The 24611-nt window shown below is 34.8% G+C and overlaps 2 pseudogenes; both read right to left on the reverse strand.

Annotated features, from left to right (window-relative positions):
- Window positions 1-10319: 10319 nt before the first annotated feature.
- LOC147004282 (serine/threonine-protein kinase PRP4 homolog pseudogene) lies at window positions 10320-10895 on the reverse strand (annotated as a pseudogene).
- A 694-nt stretch (window positions 10896-11589) lies between these two features.
- LOC110293338 (serine/threonine-protein kinase PRP4 homolog pseudogene) overlaps window positions 11590-24611 on the reverse strand; it is a 49878-nt pseudogene continuing 36856 nt past the window's right edge.

Here is a 24611-nt window from a genome sequence, read left to right on the forward strand (position 1 = left end):
CAGCCCACCTTCAAGGAAGGGCAAGGCCAGAACAGAAGCATAATTCACGTGAGAACAAAGCTTAGGACTTGCTCCCAGGCTCACATTCAGCTACCTTCTTATACAAGTTGGGCTTACCTGCCTAGAGGTAGGATAGTGGAATAACCCTCCCTGTAATGCATTAAAAGCAACAGAAGAGGTAGCTAGCATGGAAGAAGATTCCAACTCAGTTTCTGGTTCACTCCTCTATGTTCTATATTCAAAGAATATGTTGTCTTCAGCAACCATGTGATGTTGGTAGACAATCAAGATCAATGGCAATAGTTTACTGTTGGGGACACCTAGGGCATAGTTCACCTCTGGAACTGTATTTCTTTTACTTGTAGTGAGGCTTCTGGGACTGGCTCGGTCACTTATGCAGGATGCGTTCCTTGAGACTGCTTTCATTTATTTCATTTTCTTTTCTAAATTAGCTTACCATATAGCAGCTTTCATTATAGCCTTTTCATAGATCATTAGTTTGGATAGTTTTATGTCACCTTGACACAAGATATAGTCATCTGAGAGGAGGGAACTGCAATTGAGAAATCCCTTCATAAAATGAGCTTGCACTCAAGCCTATTTACCATTTTCTTAATTAGTGACAAATGATGAGTAAGGGCTCAACCCATTGTGGGTGGGGTCATCCTTGAGCTGATAGCCCTGAATTCTATAAGAAAGCTGGATAATCACACCTAAGGAGCAAGCATGGAGTAAACCATGCTCCTCCATGGTCTCTGTATCTGCTCCTGCCTTTAGGTCTCTGCCCTGTGTGAATTCCTGCTCTGACTACTCTTGATGATGAACTTACATGGAACTATGAATGAAATAAACATTTCCTCCCAAAGTTAATTTAGGTCATGGTGTTTCACTATAGCAATGATAACTACCTAACCAAGATGTTTAGGGTAGAACTCTCCACTCTTCCTGTCTTCAAAGTCCTGCCCACTATTCACAGTAAGCCTTTCAAACTCCAGGACTCCTACTTCCACTTTCTTATCATGTGTGATTTACAACCTTTCTTCCCCACTCTGTCTCTGATCCCATAAACCCCTTTTACCCCTTTTCATGGGCTATTTTCATCTCCCTACGCTGTATATGCCTTCATTCACACATAATGCACACATATAAAAATTAGAAGTTATGAGACAGAATACACAGTGCCTTTTTTCTTAGCTTGAGTTATATCACTTAATGTAATATTCTGCTGTGCATATCTTACATATATAACCTCTATATACTGATGTCAATTAATAACATTGAAATCTCATTACTATGTTTTGTCTATAAAAAAATCCAGCAATTAGATAACAATTGATTACTCATGGTACTGGTTCCATAAGTCAGGGTACTTAGTAAGGGATAAGGAAGATCTTGCCTATACATTTGACCAACCCAGTTAAACATAAGCTTTAGAATATATTACTGAGGAGGAGTAGAGAGTGGGGAGTGTAAGAGACTGTGGCAAGGAAGGGTAGAGCAGAGCACCTTCAAAGAAGGGCAGTTAAATAAGACCTTTAGTGTACATTGTGCATCATCTGAGGTATTTTATTTTTTAAAAAGAAAGAAGTCCTATGTCTTGCATGTTTGTATAATGGACTCCAAGACTATTAAAAACTATTAATCTGTTTAAAGTGTGATGTTAGGCAGGGTAAGTTTCATAAATATGATTTTCTGATAAGCGTTTATAAAGCTGCCTCTCTTTTTCTAATCACCTGTAGGCCTCTAATGTGTTAAATCGACTTATGAAGTTTAAATAGCAGACTCCAAATGCATCTTTTTCTGTTAACAGACTATAAATTGTCTTGGAATCTTCAAAGTGTTTCTGAGCTCCTGTGGTCTCTCTAAATTCTTTTCTCTGGCCTTGAAATCATGCTCTATGGATTCTCAGGACATTTTCTTTTTGTAACAAATTGCTTTATCCAACCAAACCTCCTCCCAGGCTCAAGAAAATCTGAGCAGCAAAGAACGTGGACTCACACAAACCAGTAGAGAGGATATTTGGAGATTGGGGGAACTACTTCTGTTGTTGACAAAATAATCGGAAGCTTTTGTTGTATGTTTGCATGAAAGACTTCCCAGGCATAAATCACCATAGCAGCACCAACTCTGCAAGAAGGAGAAGTATAGTTTTCACCACCCTGTAAACACTCATTACATTTATTTCCCGGTTTTCTTTGTTATTTATTTCCTGTTAAAATTGGAGCCAGCACAGTTATGGCTTTGCAGCTGAAGCAGGAGGCACTGCCAATCAGCAGGAAATGTAATACAGATAAGATTCAAAGCAACTCTTTTGAACTAGTAAAATGACTAGATGGGAAGTGGATGTTAAGTTGTTTGCATTTTGGCACAAGAAGAAAACGTTCCATTTTTAAATTCAAAGCCTCTCTACCTTTGTAAATGAAAACAAATTACACAGGCCCTGCGGTATTTTGGTCGGCAATGGCTGCAAAGGTTGATGAAAGCTTTCATCAATCAGTAACTTTATCTGGAACTTGCTCAATTGAGAAGGTCCCCAGATTAAAACTTTGTGAACCTGGTGCCAAGGCTTAAGAAAGATGACACATCAGCCATTGGCTCTGAGAATCCTCTAGGAAGTTTTACAAAGTGTAGTAAGTGGTTTGCATGAGAATTCAGTAAGATCTTGGGAGATGCTAGTGAATCTTTTTATTCAATGTAATTCTTTCCAGACTCCTAGGAAGGAACAAAATGAAGGGTTCTGAGGTGCAGTTCAAAGACATTAGCACTGTGCAGGCTTCTACCTTCACTATCATTGTACAGGGGCAAGTTTCCAGAAAAAATAAATTTCTGTTCATGAATGATAGTTTAAATTTATGTATGAGTATGCCATGACAGAACCTGTTTGTTTATATACTAACTTTAAGTAATAGAATAAAATTGCATGGAGAAAGTGGACTGTTGAATTCTACAAGCCACCAACTAGCTTACCCCATAGAATGATAAAGTCTTATATTGCCTGAATTTTTTCACTGTTTCACCAATCTCTTCTTATTTCAGCTAAGCACAGACTAAACACTAAATAAGTTACATGTTTTTAACAGTGGGGTAAAATTAATAATCAAACTAAATTACAGGAGGCTAAATAGATGAAAGACTTTCTAACACTTAAGGGGATGCTTTACTTCTGTGATAGCTCATGAAATAAGTCATGGACTTAGTAAAAAAAAATTATAAACACAATTATGTAGATCAAGAATAAGAGATGGTGAAATAGAATTATATGAAGTTTCCCATGTCTTGAGTTGCATATTGGGAAACATTTGTGGCCTGTGTATGTATGTATGTATGTATGTATATATGTATGTATGTATAAATATTTTTGTTTGTATATGACATCATATAGACCCATGATTCTGAGTCTGACTTTTATTATTAGAGCAATACTGGCTTTGGAATAAGGTGAGTTATATCATCTCTGTATGACTTTCTGGATGTTTATTATACCCACTTGAGTATTTTTGTTAAGGTTTTATTACATTACTTAATGCCACAAAAAAACACTGAATGCCAATCAGAACTATGACATCCAAACAAATGAAGATAGCTATATTCAAAGAATGAAAAAAGAACATAATTCAGAGAATTATTTTTCTCAGACTGGTACAGATTCCATTTTATGAGGTTTCAATATAGTGACACTTGCGAAGTCACAAGACCTTCATTTTAAAAAAATAGCATTTTTTTTCCTTCAGGTTCTTCTTTCTGGTTGGATCTATGTGTTCATTTTTGGAGAATGACTCATTGCCAAGATGTTACCTAGCTCCAGTCTCTGCTTCGTTTTGTATTCACTGCAGAAACATATTTAACAAAAGACACTTTTGCTCCTTGGTAGCTTTTATCTCAGTTAGCCAGTGCTTACAGATTTCATTTCAGTGTTGACAACAACTGACTTTGGTTAATCAAGATGAGGCTGAGTATTTTGACTTGTAAGTGTCATTTAATTGATGATTAAATGATAATTTGACATCACAGAGCTCAAGGTGGAAGTATAAAGGAAGTTGTAATTGTAATGAACGTGAGAATTCTTTCTTACAAAGCATACTTCAGCATTTTTCTGGATAAATTCAGGTCTTCATATGCCACCACAGGGTGGCAGTATCTACTGATGAGATATCATTAAAGTAACAACCACATGAATGCTTAAGTGAGCATTGCTAAGGAAATCATCATCAATACTCAGAGGAGATTGCAAGTCCATAAGCTAGTAGTTTTGTCTCATACTTAATATAATTTTACTCTGGAGTGGAGCATAGCTTCCCATTGATACCAAACTATAACATTCCTTCTATATGAAGCAGTTGAACTTCTAGTACTGAACTTCTAGATAAAGGGATTATTGTACATGTTAGGCAGATGTACATGCTCTAAAGGCTTATTTTTCCCCCAGTAAAATATAAAACCATACTTTCAGCAAGGCTTAGAGGAAATAAAGACGTAGAATTATAGAATTAAGAATTCTGAGTTTAACAAACACCCTGGAAAATATTGACAATGTTATTGGGCAGATTGACAATGTATTTCTCACACAGACTTTCTACTTATGTTTAAAGAGTGATTTCAAAAAAGAAACTACTGGAATTTTAAGTAAGCTCCTTAAAAACATGATAATTTGTGACAGGAAAGGTTTGTCAGCAGCTAACGGCATTTGCTGACAAGTTTGACCACTTAAATTCAGTCCCCGAGATCCACATGATAGAAGCAAAAGACTCCCAGAAATTTTCCTCTGTCATCTACATGTGTTGTATGGCATATTCATGCCCTAACACTCAGTACTAAATAAATAAATAAATAAATAAATAAATAAATAAATAAATAAATAAATAAATGGAAAGAAAAGAAGGAAGGAAGGAAGGAAGGAAGGAAGGAAGGAAGGAAGGAAGGAAGAAGAGAGAGAGAAAGGAAGAAAGAAAGGAAGGAAGGAAGGAAGGAAGGAAGGAAGAAAGAAAGAAAGAAAGAAAGAAAGAAAGAAAGAAAGAAAGAAAGAGAAAGAAAGAAAGAAAGAAAGAGAAAGAAAGAAAGAAAGAAAGAAAGAAAGAAAGAAAGAAAGAAAGAAAGAAAGAAAGAAAGAAAGAAAGAAAGAAGAAAGCTAGATCAAGAACAATATGATATGGTAGACTTCCGTTTTGGACCCAGCAACATTGTTTTGTGAAGCACAGAAAACTTTCCAATTGAGGCATTTGAAGCATTTGGTGACAGAATGAATAGAATATTATTACAGCATAACTGTACTAATGACTCTTGGCATCAAGTTTAATAAAGGTGATTGGAAAACAGGTGTCTTTCTGATGGGGTTACAGCCCCTACAAATGAGGGAAATGTGCTGAAATTTTGTGAGGGGAAAATGTAAGGAAAATAAGGCTGGCTTTGTTGATTTTTTCCTGGTATTTACTTTCTAGCCAGAAGTAGAGAAATATCCCATTATAATTTTATTCTTATTTGGATGCTGCAGTAAGAGTCTGCTTCTGAAGTTTGTTTTCTGAGTCCTTTCTTCAAAGTCAGTCCCTTCTGGGTAGCTGCTGACATTCTTAGTTTAGAATCACCAGAAGCAGACCTTAGGCAAGGATATGAATATAAGCAGAATACTTGGAAGGAAGTCATAAGTAGAGTTCAGAAACTGAGCAAATAAAACACAGACATTCTGTTAACATTTAAAATGAAGAAATATTTTGAGTATAGGTTACATCGTATGCAATGTGTTGTATATATACTGAAAGGGTTATTTTTAAAATACATGAAATTCAAATTTAGTTGGACATACTGCATTTTAACATGTAATCCCAATTGCATGAAGTCACCTGAAGGTATGACTCAGGCAAGGGAAGTATATCAGTGAAGAGTTTATGAATGAATAACTCATTGATGTAGCAACCACATGGCATAAACCAAAATATTGGCAACTATAGTGTTCTAGCTCCATTGAGCCTTTGGAGGATCACTACAACCCAGTTCATATCATAGTGAGGAGGTAACAACAGAACTCCATGGTGTTTTTTCTGTTCTTGGTGTTCATTTTAGTTGTGACACACTGTTTTACATTATATGTGTGCTGTTTTCCGGAGTGAACTAAAGATTTCTTGGACAGTGGCTTCCCAAACTAGCTAGGTATCAAATGGATATGACACTTTGAAATGGCTGATTTGGAAACTCAAATACATAGTAGGAAACAAACAAACAAAATAAAACTTGGGAAATTGCAGCTCTAGTTAGTACTCAAGGAAGATTGTAAGTTGCAAGAGGCACTGCTGCCACTGGACAGCTAAAAGAGCTGGAGATAAAGAAAAGTTCAGTCTGCTTGGAGGAAGCTGGAACTGTAGGCTGGATCTTTATGCCTTCACCTTCTTCCAGGTATCTACAAGCCTGAGAGAAGGCAAGAACAAGTACTGAAGACAGGAACCTGAAGGGAGACAGTACAGAAAAACTGTTTACTGGCATGCTTCCAACCTTACAATCAACTACAAGCCTATGCTCTAAAGATGGACCATACTGGGCTGGGTTCTCGTGCATCAACTATCAAGCAATAAATTCTCAAAAGATAGGCCCAGAGGCCAAGCTGATTGAGCTAATTCTTCAATTGTGTTTCCTTTTCCCCAAATGTGTCACCTTGACAACCAAGATCAACTACCACAGAGGGTATGCTAATATTCAGAGAGAAAATTAATTTTAAAGTATTTCATGAAAATTATCTCCACACCTGGTTTGGGGACATAGAACTATGGCCAGCTCAGGTACATATAGATAATAGTAGACTTGGCATTAATGTTACTCAATGAGCCATATTGATAAACTAGCTAGAGTCACATATGCACGCAAAGCATCAGTTCAACTGCTTCCAATCCAGAAAGGCTTAGCAAATCTGGCCAAATAGTCCTACAGTAATACTGCCATTTTAATATGAAAAAAATGTAGATAAAAAGATAGGTGATGTCTGATAAAGCTTAAGACAAAGACTTCAGTATTACAATTCTGAGATTTCTGAAAGTTAGTCTAAAATAGAAAAAATATGTTTGGGTTTTTTGTTTATTTTTGTTTTTGAAAATCCCAATTAATTTTGAGTGAATAGAATGCATATACTCATGGCATTAAATTTTGAAATAAGCTAACAGCAGATTTCATGAATAGTTAAGAAAGGGAAATCAATGCCACTATCTGAAGTGTCTGTTTTGTAATTATCCCTGATCCTTCAGCTCATGGGTCTACGTGAACAAGGAGAGGAGAAATTCTAAGAACCAGACTTGTTAGTGACTCCATTTTCATTTGCAGATTCATATATGAACTCATATGTGCACACTTATATGGGCATACACAATACCTGCACTAACTCTAGGTAGACAAAAGTCCCAGAATGGTAGAGCATAAATGGATATATAACTACACCAATAGCCAAGGAGCTAGTAACAATTAATAGCTGCTCAGAGAAGGAAGTCAGTTTTGTTCAATGGGTAACACTGTGTATTTCACTAGATAACAAAAATTGGACTCCATGTTTTGAGTGGTTTTTTTTTTTATTTTCTACTGTTTTAGGTTTGTTTTATATTTAAAAGAGAGAAGGAAGAAAAAGTTGTGTCAGTTGGATGAAGGAAGCATCTGAGAGAAATTGAAGAAAGAGAAAGAATATGACCATATATATTGTATTACACTCTCAAAAAATGAATTGAAATACTAAACATAGTTTCAAAAAATAATAAGGCCAAACAGTTTTTATTTCAGCTTATTTTGAATATTGAAATATACATAAGAACTTATGTGCAGAAAAATGGTAGAGGCTTCATAGTTTCCTTCTGCAGGATATTTCTGCCTGGTTTATAGTGAGCTGAATCAATCCTGACACAGATATTATTGGAGATACAGGGTGCTACCCCTTCAAATCATTACTAAGACCATGCAATTCCTAAAGACAGACATGTTTTTATGAGACATCACATTATTTTTATGTGATATTTCATGTTGGAGTAAGTACATGTTCAGTTGTGCATATTAATTTGTTATTTTAACTTCAGGCGTATTTCAGAAGAGTTGATACAGAGTACTGTCATCAGTCACTACCAAGCCATGGCCATAGTCTCTTAGTCTCATCCCATACTTAAATTGTCTATCAGAACCATAAAAAAATGTATTCCCAACAGCTAATACTCTACGTCTCTACAAATATTCCATATGTCCCTCTATACAATTAAATAATTAAAAATGAAACTAGTAGTCACTAGCAATAAGATGGTACCACATTAAGATTATTTTATATGATTTCTTATCCATATCACTAAAAGTTCAAGTTTTCACTTGTTTGCTACCACTTCCTCTGCCTCCTTCTCGTACTTCTTTTTTCTTAGTTAACATTCACATCTCAAAACCCATGGCTATCCTTAGCAATTTTCAGTTTATTTGTATTACAATTATCAGAAAACATTAAGTTCTTTGTAAGAACAAAACGCATATATCTAATCCTTTTTGTTGAATTTTAAATTTTCAGTGCAACATTTTAGAAACAGTCCAATCTTAGTTTTCTAACCAATATTATCTATATCATTTACCTTACATTGATAGAGTACTATTCCCCCAATACAATCCATGCATCTGTACTAATTGGCTTCTCACTTTTCCTATCATATTTCATGGCAGAGATAATGTGTATTCATGTAAGCTACACAGGTTTTGAGAGCTACAGAGTTCTTAATGTAAAAAGAAATCATGAAATAAGAACATACCTAAAATCTTTTTCTTATTATTAGTCCATGGTTCAGAGATAGCATTCTGTTTTTATCTCTATTCTCCAAATCTTCAGTGTTTCAAGTTGACACTGATGGCACCTCTGTCTGTTCCCATGTACAGTCAGCACAACTTCCTCTCACTCTGTTTTCCCTATGGACCATCTGGCCTATGAGCACATGTCTTCTTGTAGCTTGACACATGTCTGTATTTTCTCTCTAGCTTCTGAATCATTGGATGAGATATTCCTTGTGACATTGCAGTTGTCAAAAATCTATTGATAGATGTGAAGGGTACTAAACCATCCCTGAAAATTGATAGGAATACACACAGTTACATAAATGTCAAGTAACAATGGTACTTGTTAAATATTATCTCATTGGTCTAATGGTATTTATGTCCTGTGAAGAAAAAAAAATACTGTAGTCCTTCCAATACAATGTCAGAGCGACTCATTTTATTCAGAAACTCTTCTGACACAAAGGAGAACTACACTGTCTTCAGACTTGTGTGTGTAATTTAGTCCAGGCATCATTATAAATTTTTGTCCTAAATATTTGAATTTTAAAATACATGGATAGGGTTGTAATTTATGCCAGAAAATAGCAACTAATAATGTCTTTTTTTCCCTTGCTCACAAAAGACTTTTTTTATCTAGTGATGCATACTGAGAACATGCAGATATCTTCATGGTCCACTTCCCATGCAGAACAATCTTCTCATTACAGTAAGTGAGTGTCAACTGTTCATGCAATAGACAACACTCTAACGTCACATTGTGAATGAAAAGCTTCATTTACAAAAGAAACAAAAGGTAAAGAAGCAATTACCATTTTTAAAAACTATCTGCTTTGCTCAAGAGTGGAAGATTTATGCCATGCCTGTATTGAAAGACAACATAATCACAAATAAGGCAAATAATGAACAAATAAAAAACACTTTTATCATAAAGCAGTACACTTTCAAAATGACATACAAATAGTTAAAAATCTCACTATTTTGTCTATCTTTTAAATATGAGGACTTTCAGAAGTAGGCCTTAACATTTTATTTATTTTTATTTATTTAATTTTTAATATTTTTATTAGGTATTTTCCTCAATTACATTTCCAATGCTATCCCAAAAGTCACCCATACCCTCCCCCCCCCACTCCCCTATCCACCCACTCCCACTTTTTGGCCCTGGCGTTCCCCTGTACTGGGGCATATAAAGTTTGCAAGACCAATGGGCCTCTCTTTCCACTGAAGCCAATTCTGCTAAAAACAAATCAACCACCCAGTATTGCCACTAATAACAGATGCTTTTTGTCTTTTATGTGAACTGCAACCATATACATTAGCACTGTAATTCTGTGCAGTCTTGGCAATTAAAATAATTCTACAGTGAAATTTCACGTAAGACACAAAACAGATTAACATTTCTAAAAGAAATATCACCGTTGGAGTTAATTCAAATATATCATGCTTCCTCAAATTTGCTGCAGAAGTATTTATAAGTTTATATGAATTAACAATAAATTGCTGTGAAATTTCTTGTCTTTGTAGTTAATTACTCAAACCCTTGGAGTTTCTTTATCTCATTTAAATTTTTCCTGGATGAATACATGCTGCAGGGTCTGGTTGATGCTAATTCACTTAGCTGGGTCCAACATTATGATCTTGTCCAACAAGTCCTTTAGCTGGTGGAATTTTTTACATTGATCTTCAGTATGTCACTGGCACCCCAGCAAGTCATCCAACAGGTCTTTAGTTAGATTAATGGTGCTCATGACAGCAACTTTCTCCATCCCTGTTATTTTATCATCCTCTATGTACATGAAGTTCAGATTTTGTTCAAAATGTTGATCTTTGAATACATCTTTCCAGATCATCTTATTTTGAATTTTTCCTTTAAGGTCCATGGTGACCTTCAAGATATGGTTATTAGTTTTGCCAGAAAATAAAGGTTTTTTTTTTTTTTCCAGTAGAGTTCATATAAGGCAGCACCTACAGTCCACATATCAATACCATAGTCACAGCTTTTACTTGCAGTGATCTCCAGAGCATGATAAAATCTATTGACAAGATAAGGCATTATGTCATTATCTGCAACATGTGAAGCTGATCCAAAAATTGCAAAACTTTAAAATTGTTTTGGATTCACTAACCACAACAAATCAGTTTGGCAGTTCCTCAGAAAACTTTATTTTTCTTTCTTTCTTTCTTTCTTTCTTTCTTTCTTTCTTTCTTTCTTTCTTTCTTTCTTTCTTTCTTTCTTCCTGTTCTTTTTTCCCTTTATTTATTTATTTTTATTAGATATTTTCTTTATTGACATTTCAAATGCTATCGCAAAAGGTCCCTATACCCCCCCCCTGCCCTGATCCCCTACCTACCCACTGCCACTTCTTGGCCCTGGCGTTCCCCTATATTGTAACATATAAAGTTTGCAATACCAAGGGGCCTCTCTTCCCAATGATGGCCGACTAGGCCATCTTCTGCTACATATGCAGCTAGAAACACGAGCTCTAGGAGTACTGATTAGTTCATATTGTTGTTCCACCTACAGGGTTGCAGACCCCTTTAGCTCCTTGGGTACTTTCTCTAGCTCCTCCATTGGGGGCTCTGTGTTTCATCCTATAGATAACTGTGAGCATCCACTTCTGTATTTGCCAGGCACTGGCATAGCTTCATACAAGACAGCTGTATCAGGGTCCCTTCAGCAAAATCTTGCTGGCATATGCAATAGTGTCTGGGTTTGATGGCTGATTATGGGATGGATCCCCTGGTAGGATAGTCTCTGGATAGTCCATCCTTTTGTCTTAGCTCCAAACTTTGTCTCTGTAACTCCTTTCATGGGTATTTTGTTCCCTATTCTAAGAAGGAATTAAGTATCCACAGGTTGGACTTCCCTCTTCTTGATTTTCTTTCTTTTACACCATTTTTGTTGTCTGTAATTTCAAGATTTCACAGTGTACCTGAAGACCTGGTATGTAACCTATTTCCATTTCTTGCCTTGTGGAGAGCCATGAGCAACCGCCATTACAAGATGGCGTCGGCTTCCGCAGTGCCTTGTGCCACTTAAAGAACCGGCAGTGTACACATGTGCAAGAGTGAATTCGTGCCAAGTCACAGCCCATCCTGGGGCGTCATAGTGATGTGATGAGCAAGCAGCCAATCATTAGCAGACACGCCACCTTAAGGGGTATAAAAGGAGCACCATTTTGGAGCTTGGGGTCTTCCTCATCAAGCTGTTACAATAAAGCTGTGCTGCAGAAGGATCTGGTTGTCCGAGTAAGTTCTTGCTGGCAAGACGTTGGAACAGTTACATTGCCTTTTCGTGAATCTCTCATTCTTCAGAGCCAGACTTATAGCCTTGCAAAATGAGCCCCATTACAGATAGGACTGTTCCCTCCATTAACTCATTATCAAGTTCAGCTTTAATCAAGGCTCCATGTTTTTCCAAGTCTTCCAGCAAAGCTAAATCATAAAGTTTAATTCTTTTTGCAGGGGACAAGCCTTTTTCATCAGAAGCATCGATAACTTCTTTTCTTTTGTATTTCTTATGCTGATGCTTATGTTTGTGTTTTTTATCCCTATCTTCTTCCGAGGAGTGTTTATGTTTCTCATGTTTACTTCTGTTTTTTATGTTTTTGTTTGTTTCTTTGTTTTTGTGACGACGGTGGACCTTGTTTATTTTGAGACTGGTCTGCTGATACTTCTCCATTTTCTTCATTTACACGCTTTTCAGAATTATCAGCATCACCCATCTCAGGTTGCTACTGCAGCGACTCCCCTCAGCCTTGCCTAGTGGTGGCCCTTTTGAACTTCAGAATTTCTCTGCAGTGCTGAAGGTGGCTCAATGAACCATGGATGCCAGTGGAAGAGGAGGAAGAAGGGAAAAGCAGTCGCGCATGTACAAAGTACGTAGGGAAAAGCATTCGAACTCCGCAATGAGAATCCTTATAGAAAAACTTTGCCTAATAGTGTCTTATAAAGGTATCTCTGATCTTCTCACAGCTTCTGTTTGCTGCAGGACTTCCTCACAAGAGCTTTAAACTTAAACTTTTTTGATAAAAAGATCCTAGAAAAAGTGGGAGTTAGAAAGACCCTGACGCTAAAAGAATACATATTAACTAAGAACATAAATATAATTATTGATTGGTTTTGTTTGGGGGACATATATTTAAGTCATTATTACCATGAGTAGTGTCTAAAACAAGCATCTGCTTTATGTGCCAAGTATATGAATTTCTTAATCTAATAAAATGATAGGATTTATAGAGCTCTTTGCTTTTGTTTCTCAAATATTGTGGAGTTATATAGATCAGTTTGGGGATTGCACATGTGTGTTTATCATTTATTAGCAAAAGTCGTTTAGTAAAGTCAGTGATCTTGTTGTCAGTGAGTGGCTGCTGTAAGTAGGTTAGCACAGGGACCCTTACTGACCAACAAAGAAAGCACTGAACAATTTTGCAAATTAGAACTATTTCTTCTGAGCTAGGATAGGTGTAGAAGACAGTGCTTTGATAAGAACTCAAGAAAGACAGAAGCTCAGGTTAGCACTTATGGTTTGATCCCAATATCAGCCTTAAAATTATCTGTGATCTTATACTTACTTATTGTCTCATGACTCCATATCTTAATTTTTTAATTTACATTGATAATAATACTATTCTCTTATCTTTTATTGGGTTTGTTTAACAATTATTTGGGATAATTTTGGCAAAAAAATTAAACTGCATTTATGTCTGACCTATTACCTCTTATAATTCCTACTGGAATAGAGAAATGTTATCCAAACAATTTGAAAATGTCTCTTCTCAAGATCATTTTTATTCATTAAGTATAAGAATCTATCTATTTGGTCATTCAGACATCTACTGCTCAGGTATAGGCCATACCAGCCAGAACAGGTAAAAACCTGCCATCTGAACTCTTCCACACTTTAAAAGAGCTAAAAGATTCAAATTGCAGACACTCTCCCATTACAGTGAGCCAGTTAGTGTATACTCACTTCACAAGTGCACAGCATGCCAGTCAGGACAGAGATCCATTGGTGTATCAAAAGCCTCCCTAACTACAAGAAGTTTAGCTCCCAACTTTGATTTAGATGCCCTGCTGGCCCACAACTCATGCCTGCCTCCAGAAATAAAAAGACAAAAAGGGTGGGGGAAACAAACAAACAAACAATCTCAAAAAACAAACAAACAAAACAAAAAACAAACATAATGAACTCAATCAATAAAACAAGGGAAAAAACACCCATCTAACAAAATGAACTAAAAATTGGCTCCTAGATTTACATTCATCCCAAACCATGATGCCTAGAGGTCAGTATAAGGACACAATCAAAAATAGCCAGGGCAATATGGAAGATCGAAAGCCCAACTATCCTACAACAACAACCTTAATATATTCTAACATGGCTGATGTACAAAAAAACAACCTTAAATACATCTTTATAAAGATAATAGAGGATTTTAAAGAGGAATTGACTAGATCACTTAGAGAAATTCAGGAAAATACAAACAGTCAGAAGAAACAAATTAATCTCTTTAAGAAAGCAAAGACAAATCATATAAACCAGTGAAGCAAATGAATAAAAATGTTCAAGACCTGAAAAAATGGAAGCAACAAAGAAAACACAAACTAGGGGAATGAAATCTTAGAGAAGAAAAAAGCTAGTTAATCAAACAGTAACTACAGATATAAGTATCTCCACAGAGAATGGTCTCAGGTATAGATGATATGATAGAAAAAAACTGGTAGCACGATCACAATAATATTAAATCTAAAATGTTCCTGACATAAAACATCACAGATATGGGACTACACCTAAAGAAAAGAACAAACTTAAAAAAAAAAAAGGACAAGTTTTAAGGCCCAGAAAATAATTTCAACAAAATCATAGAAAAGAATTTTCCAAACTTAAGGACATGTCTATAAAGGCACAAGAAGAGTGGACCAGAAAAGAAAGACCTACCACCTAATAATACTCAAGACACTAAATATACAAACCAAAGAAAGAATATTAAAAATTTCAAAGGAAAAGAGCCAAGTAAACTATTAGAAGTATATTCAACTTTTCCACAGATTCTAAAATCTGCCAGGGTTTGGACTGATGTCTTTAAGAGTATAAGAGACTGCAAATGGCAGCTCAGACTACTATACCCAGAATACATTTGAATACTTTTAGAAACAAAAAACCCCCAATATTTTCCATGAAAAAGTAAAATTAAATCAACATCTATTCTCAAATAAAGCCCTATGAATGTTCTAAAAGAAAATCTCCAAGACAAGAAAGAAAACAGCACCCAAGATAATACAGGAAATAATTTCACACAAGCAAAACCAATAAAAGTGAGGAACATACATAAACACAAACACATAACAACAATAACAACTAACATTAAATAACAATTAATGGTCATTAATATACCCCAAAATCAGTTAACTCAATTCTCTAATAAAAAGATACAGGCTAAGAGAGTGAATGCAGGAATAAGATGCACCCTTCTACTGCATAAAAGAAACATACTTCAATATCAAAGATAGACACTACCATAGAGTAAACATTTAGAAAAAGATTTTCCTAGCAAAAGATCTAAGTATCAAGCTGGTATAATTCTTGTAATATCTAACAAAATCGACTTCCAATCAAAATTAATCAAAAGAGACAGGGAAGGATAGTTCACACTCATCAAAGGAAAAATTAATCATGATGATGTCTAAATGCAAGGACATCCACATTTGTAAAAGAAACATTATTAAATCTTAAAAATGCATGGAACCCCATAAAATAATAGTAGTAGACTTTAATTCCTGATTCTTTCTGAAAGACAGGTCATTAAGACAAAAACTAAACAGAAAAATAGTGGTACTAACAAATGATGTTACTCAAATGGACCTAACAGTAATAGACAGAACAATTTACCAAGCACATAAAAAAACCTACTCTGCATCTCACAGAACCTTCTCCAAAACTGACTATACATACATTAATAAAGCAAATATATAATCTGATACAAGAATACTAAGATAAACATCTATATCTTATAAGACAACTTTGAATTAAAGCTAGATTTCAACAACAGAAAAATAGAAAGTCTACAAATTCATAAAACTGAACTATTTTCTTCTATGACACTGGGAGAAACCACCAAAACCCCACATGATTATCTCTTTAGATACTGAAAAAGCCTTTGACAAAATCCATGATAAAATTTTGGAAATAAAGAAGGAAGTTTAAGGCTTTCTAGAATTCAATGAAAATGAATGCACAACAAACCCAAACTTAAGTGGTGCAAGATAAAACCAGAAAGAACATTGCCAAATTCATTTTATGAGTCTACAGTCACCCTGATGCTCAAAACACACAAGGATTCAACAATGAAAGGCAATTACAGACCAATATATCTCATGAACCCTGATGCAAAAATATTGAATAAAATACTCACAAACTGAATTTAAGAACACATCAAGAAAATCATCCACCATGATCCACCATCCACATTGATGGTTCCACATATGAGAAGTTGCTAAGGTAATCCACCATATAAATTCACACACACACACACACACACACACACACACACACACACACACACATATACACCAACAAACCACCAAAAACCCACATGATTATCTCTTTAGATACTGAAAAAGCCTTTGACAAAAATCCATGATAAAATTTTGGAAAGATCAGGGATACAAGGGACATATCTAAACATAAAAAAAGGCTGATTATAGCAAGCCAATAGCCAATGTCAAGAGAAACTCATACCTGTTCCACTCAAAATCTGGAATAAGATCTGACTGTCCACTCTCTCCTATCTATTTACTGTCAAACATAATTGCTCAGAGAATCCTGTGAAAGAGAAGGAGGAAGGATTATAGGAACTAGAGAGGAAAAATGCACCACAAGAAAACCCACAGAATCAACTAACCTAAGCCCATAGGAACTTGTCTAGACTGACTTGGTAATAAAGGAGCCTGCATGACTCTGACCTAGGTCCTCTATCCATATGTTATGGTTGTGTAGCTTGATCTTGTTTTAGGACTCCTAACAGTTGTAATATGGGGCTGTCTCTTACTCTTTTGCCTACTTTTCAGACCCTTTTCTTTCCATGAATTGCCATGTCCATCTTTAATATGAAGTGAAGTTCCTAGTCATATTGCAGTTTATATGCCTGGTTTGGTTGATTTTCCTGTGAAGCCTACCTAACATTTTCTGAAGGAAATTGAAGAGGAGTGGATGGGTCAAGGGTTGGGGAAAAGGAGGAGCAGAAATTGGAGTAGGGATATAATATACAAGAGGAAAAATAAATAATAAAAAATAAAATGAAAACAAAGAAAAAACACTTTATTTTACAAATAACAATAATTACAGATATCTGTTATGATAGTAAAATTGGGTTTTCCTTTGTCCATGATTCTAATGATCACACACTTATTAATTCTCTAACACAGCCTATAAAAATATGAAAATTATTTCCAATGCTTCTATTTGGACTATAGATAAATATAAGAGATATTATTTAGCACTATTGTAAGGACCTATATACTGTTTCTCAAATGAGGAAGAATTGATTCACTATAGAAGAACTATTCTCCATGAACTTTCACTTTGTCTACAGTCCTTCAACAACATAAAAAATGGAAATGAACAGAAAAGTACAGAACAATGATACAATCAGAAAATATTTTGCTTCTATGCATCAAAGAATTTGAAATTGTTTAATATAAAATTTATGGTATATGACATACAAGATATATAGAATGTGTGATATAAGATTTCTGATATTTATAGTGTAAAATATATAGACTATGTTATATAAGAACTATGGAGCATCTAATATAGGATATAAGGAATATATAATGTAGATATATAAAATTAATGGTGAACAAAGGACTATTGGTGATAGAGGGGATGTCAAGGTATGATTAGATAGCAACCAGTCAGAACACTAACAATTTAAACTGTGTTTCCTGTGTTTTCAAAAAATAGGCATATGTTAGAATATTTGTAGAAGCCTTTTTCAGGCTGGAGCCCATTCAAGCAGAAAACCTGAAATCAGAGTATGCCTTGACTCTATAAATTCACCTTTCTTACTTTCAGGCCATGTTAGTAATGAAACCATGGGCTCCACTGGTGAGTCATACGATGACATTAAAATATAGGTGTTACCTATAAAATAACCAGCCTCCTTCTTGAATTTTCAGCCAGTAAAATTAATTTTTTTATGTCAAAATGTCTTGAGTACAATTGCACTTACCTTTGTGATTCCCTAGCTTTCAGGTAATTTGAGTCACATTTTAGCTTCAAAACATAAACTTATAAAATTTCCATGTAAAAAATGTCTTTGGAGTCTCATATTAACTCTGATTATCTCAAAGATAGAAGGTGACAGGGGAAATGATTATGCTTTTTGAAAATTTTCCCCACAATTGAAATTCTATTACTTACCAAAGCCACCATATTAGTCAACAATGTAAAAATGCATCCCCTTGGCCATGTTATCTTAAAACATTGTGGTGGGTTGGAAAATAAAGTAAATTTCCATGAGATGATTGTTATCTATGTTTCCCATCTGGCCTGCTCTTGCAAACATTTAATCTCCTGTTTGCTGCCAATGATTCCCAGAAAGCCTTATAATTGCTTGAAATTTGTATGAACAGTTCCAGTCTGGTGCACGATTAGGGATGCACTATAAAATTTTCATTGCTTGATTTAGTTGAAATTATAAGATGGATAGGGAACAATAACAAAATACTTGTAGACTGTAAAATTACTAGTAGAGGTTTGTGAATAATAACAGATTAAAATTTCAATGTGTAATTAGAAGCCCCAAAGAAAGAGGTATCATATATGAATATAATTTAAAATGTTTAATGAAAAACTTTATGTGGTAAAACACCTGAAATTTAACCTATTCAGGGTTCATATGAAAACATAGAAGACTGCTGTCCTGCTCTTTTGTACAGAACAAGCTTGGGCACAAATCCTTAGTGTGATGTTATTACTCTCTGCTCCCCTATACCTAAAGAAGCACAGAGACATAAAAGTCATAACAAATGGAAGTGATTATCAATGGCCTGCCAAGATTTCGATGATTAATCCTATTGGCTTCTGTTTCTGAAGTAAACTGATAGTATAAAATGGCTTTCTGACCCACTGAGGGCTACAATTTTCATGATTTTCATAGTTTTCCAGGTTTCCAAGTTTCCCAATCATTGGCCCTACTATTTCAGCATTTCAGCATATCCAATAATATGATACAATTGGTTGTGCCAATTAGTGTCAGTGAGAACTTATGTTGCCAAAAGCTAATTGAAAATTATATGATCCCATATTTCTATCTCAAGTGTTTCAGCTCGATGGATATATTTTTTAAAAAATAGCATTTTTAGTTCATCAGCCTAATGTAAACTAGAGTGGCGAGGCCAAGTGAAATATAGGTAATGAAAACTGAAGTAAACTAAGATTTTTGAAACCCTTTTTCTAGAAATGACCTGGTATAACAAATTCAATGTACAGAGTCTCCTGTTCAGAAGCATACTGGGATATAAAGCCAATGAAAAATACTTATCTTTTAATATCTATCTTTCTATCTATCTATTTTTCTATCTATCTATCTATCTATCTATCTATCTATCTATCTTTCTATTTTTCTATCTATCTATCTATCTGTCTGTCTGTCTGTCTGTCTGTCTGTCTATCCTCTAATATCTGTCTATCTAATATCTAGCTAGCTATTAATCTATCAATCATCTATCTATCAACCATCTAGCGAATGTCCTATTTCTTTTTCTCTACATACCTACCTATCTTCCTATTATTCTAACATCTATTTTCCTGCCTTGAACACAGGAAGATATTCCACTTTTCACTGGACTAAAGACATATGAAAATATGTAGTATATTAAGAAAACAGAGTCTGCATAAGAAAATAACAGGAATCAACAAGCATGGCTCATTGAGAACTCTCAATATGAATGGTCTCAATTCCCCAATAAAAGTAAGTATACTTAGAGAATGGATGCAAAACAGGATTAATCCTTCTATTGAGTCTAAGAAACACACATTAAGATTAAGGAGAGGTATCATCTCTTGGTAATGGGAAAAAAAGAAAAAGAAATTCCAAGCAAATGGACCTAAATGGCAAGCTGATCTAGCCATTTCACTATTTCATAAAATACACTTAAAACCAAAGCTAATCAGAAGATATAAGGAAGACACTACACATTCATCAAAGGCAAAATCCACCTAGAGAATATTGCAGTTCTTAAGATCTATATACCAAACACAAGGGCACACAAGTTCATGAAATATGTACTACTACACTTACATAACATATTGGCCCTTACACATTGATAGTGTGTGACTTCAATATTCTATTCTCACCAATAGTCATGTCATCCAGACAAAATTAAATAGAAATTCTGGAATTAAACTACATCATAAAACAAATAGATCTAACAGATATTTACAGAAAATTTCATCCAAACAAAACTACCTCTCAGCACTTCATGAAGATTTCTCCAAAATCAAGCACATATTCAGATACAAAGCAAGTCTAATTAGATAGAAAAAATTTTAAATAACAACCTGTGTCCTACCTAACCACCAAAAAATAAAACTGCATGTCAGCACTGGTAACAACAGGAAGTTTAGAAACTAATGGAAATTGACCAGCTCAATACTGAATAGAAAATAGGTCAACATAGAAATTAAGAAGGAAATTAAAACATTTTTAGAATTGAAAAAAATGAATACACAGCATACTCAAGTCTATGGAGCACAATCAAGACATTTCTAAAGGGAAAAGCAATAAGTTCCTACAAAAAAGTTACTTTCATGATACCATATTAGCAACTCTACAGCATACATAACAACTCTGGAAAAAAAAAGAAGAAATAACACCCCAAAATGTTTCAAGAAGCTTGCACTGTAGTAGGTTTCCAGATGATCTCTTTTATTTTTAACTGTTCTTTTCCAACTCATATTCTCTCCATTATTTTCTGCTTCCTATACTCTCTATATTTAGTCTCCATATCTCTTTCTGCTCTCTGTCACTTAATGACAAGAAATTGTATTTATCAACTTTGGGAGATCCTTTCCTCCTGCCTATTGTCTTACTTTGTATCTAATGTATGCAGTCATGGATTATAGCATGTCTATCAAAGACTTAAAAATAGCATCCACATGTAAAGTACTATATACAATATTTGCCTTTTAGGGGCTCAGTTAGCTAACTTAGGATGAGCTCTTCTAGCTCCATTGATTTATCTGTGAATTTCACATAGACAAAAGCATCTTAAGGAAACTGTGTTTTGGGCCCAAAGTGAAAAAATAAACACTTTCACAGCAAAGCAAGTATAGTAACTGGATCTTGAGGTGTCTGGTCACATAGCATCCAGAATCAAACAGCAGTTAATACCTATGCTCAACTCACTTTCTCATTTCTGTACTGTTCAGGATTTTATTCCAGGAATTATTGACACTCTCTGTAGGCCAATCTTCTCACCTGACTTGACCCAATAATGACAACTCTCCACAGGCATTCTCGGTTCATAGCCTAGGTCATTCCACATCTTTTCAAGGTGATAATTGAGGTTAGCTAACACATTTTCAATATTTATTTATTTATTAATTAATTTATTTGTTTATTTATTTATACGAGATAGGGTTTCTCTGTGTAGCCCTGGCTGTCCTGGAACTCACTCTGTAGATTAGGCTGGCCTTGAACTCAGAAATCTACCTGCCTCTGTCTACCAAGTGCTGGGATTAAAGGCATGTGCCACCACTGCCCGGCACAGTTTTCAAATTTATTTAAAGGAAAATAGAGTAGAATCTAACCAATTACTCCAAAAAGCAATAGTTCAGACTGAAGAGACACATAAGCATAAACAAATGACTACAAATATTAATCAAATATAGCTGTAGTTACAGAAGCACAAAACAGTACTAAGAAATCTAACAGTAAAACACACACACACACATACAAAATGGCAGGATCAATACACATCATTCAGTATCTACATTAAAAGTGACCTTAATTATTTAATCAAATAATATAGGTCTGTTGAATGGATTAATAAATAAAACACATCTGTTTATTATCTAAAGGAAATAAATCTTAGCTTTAAAAAATATGTACCATTACCATGAAAATATAGGAAAAACAGTTCAAGCAGTGGATCAGGACGTAATAAATTATCAAAGTATTATTTTCTGACAAAATATATTTTAAACAAAATGACAGAAGATAAAGGAAAGTTCACTCTGCTAATGGAAAAATTATCCAAGAAAACATTATAATCCTAGTCATATTTGCACCAAACCTCTTCTATAAAAAGCATTCCACTGTACTTCAGGACAAAAATTAACCTAAACTCAGTAATAATATATAATTTAATATCTTATTTTCTCCAGTATTACATATAAACAACACAGAAAACACATTCTATTCAGAAAACCGTTGAACTTTCTCTAATATAGATCTCATATTGAGATACAAAACAAATCGTAATAAATATACAAAATATAAATGACTTCATGTAATTTAGATGACCATAATGCAATAAAGAAGAAAAGATACAATTCACACACCACATGATTCTCAAGAAGAAGGAAAACCAAAGTGTGGATACTTACATCCTTCTTAGAAGGGGGAACAAAATGTCCATGGAAGGAGTTACAGAGTGTGTAGCAGAGACTGAAGGAATGACCATCCATAGACTGCCCCACCTGGGGATCATTCCATATACAACCACCAAACCCACACACTATTGCGGATGGCAACAAAAGCTTAATGACAGGAGACTGATATAGCTGTCTTCTGTGAGGCTCTGCCAGTACCTGACAAATACAGCCATCCATTGGACGGAGCACAGGGTACCCAATGAAGGAGCTAGAGAAATTACCCAAGGAGCTGAATGGGTTTGCAGCCCCATAGGACAAAGAGCAATATGAACTAACCAGTACCCCTTGAGCTCCCTGAAACTAAACCACCAACCAAAGAAAACACATGGTGGGACTCATGGCTCTAGCTCATATATAACAGAGGATGGTCCAGCTGGTCATCAATGGGAGGAGAGGCCCTTGGTTTTGTAAAGGTTCTATGCCCCTGTATAGGGGACTGCCTGGGCCAGGAAGCAGGAGTGGATGGGTTGTTGAGCAGGGGGAGGGGGAGGGGGAGGGGATAAGGGGTTTTTGGAGAGGAAACCAGGAAAAGGGATAACATTTGAAATGTAAATAAAGAAATTATCTAATTAAAAAGAAAGAAGAAAAGAAGGTCTAGAAATTATGCAAATGTATACAGAGTAAGTAATATAGTTCTAGATGATAAATTAGTTGTAATATCAAAATATTTCTGGAAATTAATAAAATCACAAAGCAACACCATGTGTGGGATATACCAAAAACAGTACTAACTGGGAAATTTGTAAATATAAGTGCTTACATTTAAAGAAAAGTAGTAAAAGTGCATGTAAATAACTTAATGATGTAGATCAAAAGTTTTGAAAAACAAATCAAACAAATTTAGTAAACTGAAAAGAATAATTTTATAGAAGCAGAAATTAGTAAAATAAAATAAAAAAACCCAGAAAGAAACAATGAATCTAATGACTTGTTCTTACAAAAATAAACAAACCCACAAAACCCCAGAAAACTGACAAACCCTTAGCCAAATTACATGAAAGAAGGAGGGCCTAAAATTAATAAAAGTAAACAGAAACCACAAAGTATAACAACAAACAGACACCAAAGAAATTCAGAAATTAATAGCGGTTTCTTCAAAACCTATAGACCATTGAACTAGAAAGCCGAAAATCTTCTTCTACACATTGATATATGGAAAATTAATCCAACAAGAGATTATTATTTAAACATATTCATAGCAAATAAGGATATTGAATCAGTTATAAATTTTCTTCTAACTGGGATTGGTGAGATGGCCCAGCAGATAAGAATGCTTGCTGATATTCCAGTGGATCTGGATTTTATTCCCAATACCCACATATTGGCTCACACTATCTATAACATTGGTTCAAGAGACTCTAACGCTTTTTTCTAGCTTCTTATTATACCTGGCATGCACAGAGATATACATATATGCAGGCAAAATATTCATAAATACAAAATAAATATTTGTAAAAGTTAGGTCCAGTTCTTCCTTGAAGCCCGATACTCCCTTACTAGACTATAATTTAAAATAACCCAATTACTTTAACCCACCTCCTGTCATGTGGCTGGTTACCTGTAGCCATGAATCATACGTCCAGATTGTTCCATCTTCCTGGGAGAATCTCCCCCACCCGGCTCTATTTCAGAATTCTCTCTGCCTCCCAGATGTATATTCTATTCTGACCTTTCCTATAGGCCATAGGCTGTTTAGTTAACATGTGATGTGTCCATACAATACACATTGTCTTTCTACAATTCTCATTTTTAGTTGAATAAAAGGATCTTTTTTTCTAATATAAACTGAATACAGTTTATATTTGTTTGTTTTTTTCAAATATAAACTGAATACAGTTTATATAGTATTTGGCAATTAAGGAAATTTTCTATTATGCAGCCCACCTTGGTGTATTCAATGTTCTATACTTAACTCAAATTTTACCCTAACTTTTATTATCAACTTAAAAACATATTTTTAGACCTAAATCATCTTAAATTCTAAATAGCTCAAGCTTATATTAACACAATTACTATCTAGTTTTCCACCCCATCACAGACCTGAGAAGGAATAAATGTTACCTGAATAGGCAAGAAGTACAGGGACTCAGCTTCCAAAAAATTGTAGAAATGATGGATACAGCTGATTGCCTGGATAGTACCAAATAGTTTCTGAAATACTGGAGTGCCATCTTCTACCTTTTGG

This window comes from Mus caroli, unplaced genomic scaffold, assembly GCF_978045245.1.
Source record: "Mus caroli unplaced genomic scaffold, Mus_caroli_1 scaffold_6, whole genome shotgun sequence".
Lineage (NCBI taxonomy): Eukaryota > Metazoa > Chordata > Mammalia > Rodentia > Muridae > Mus > Mus caroli.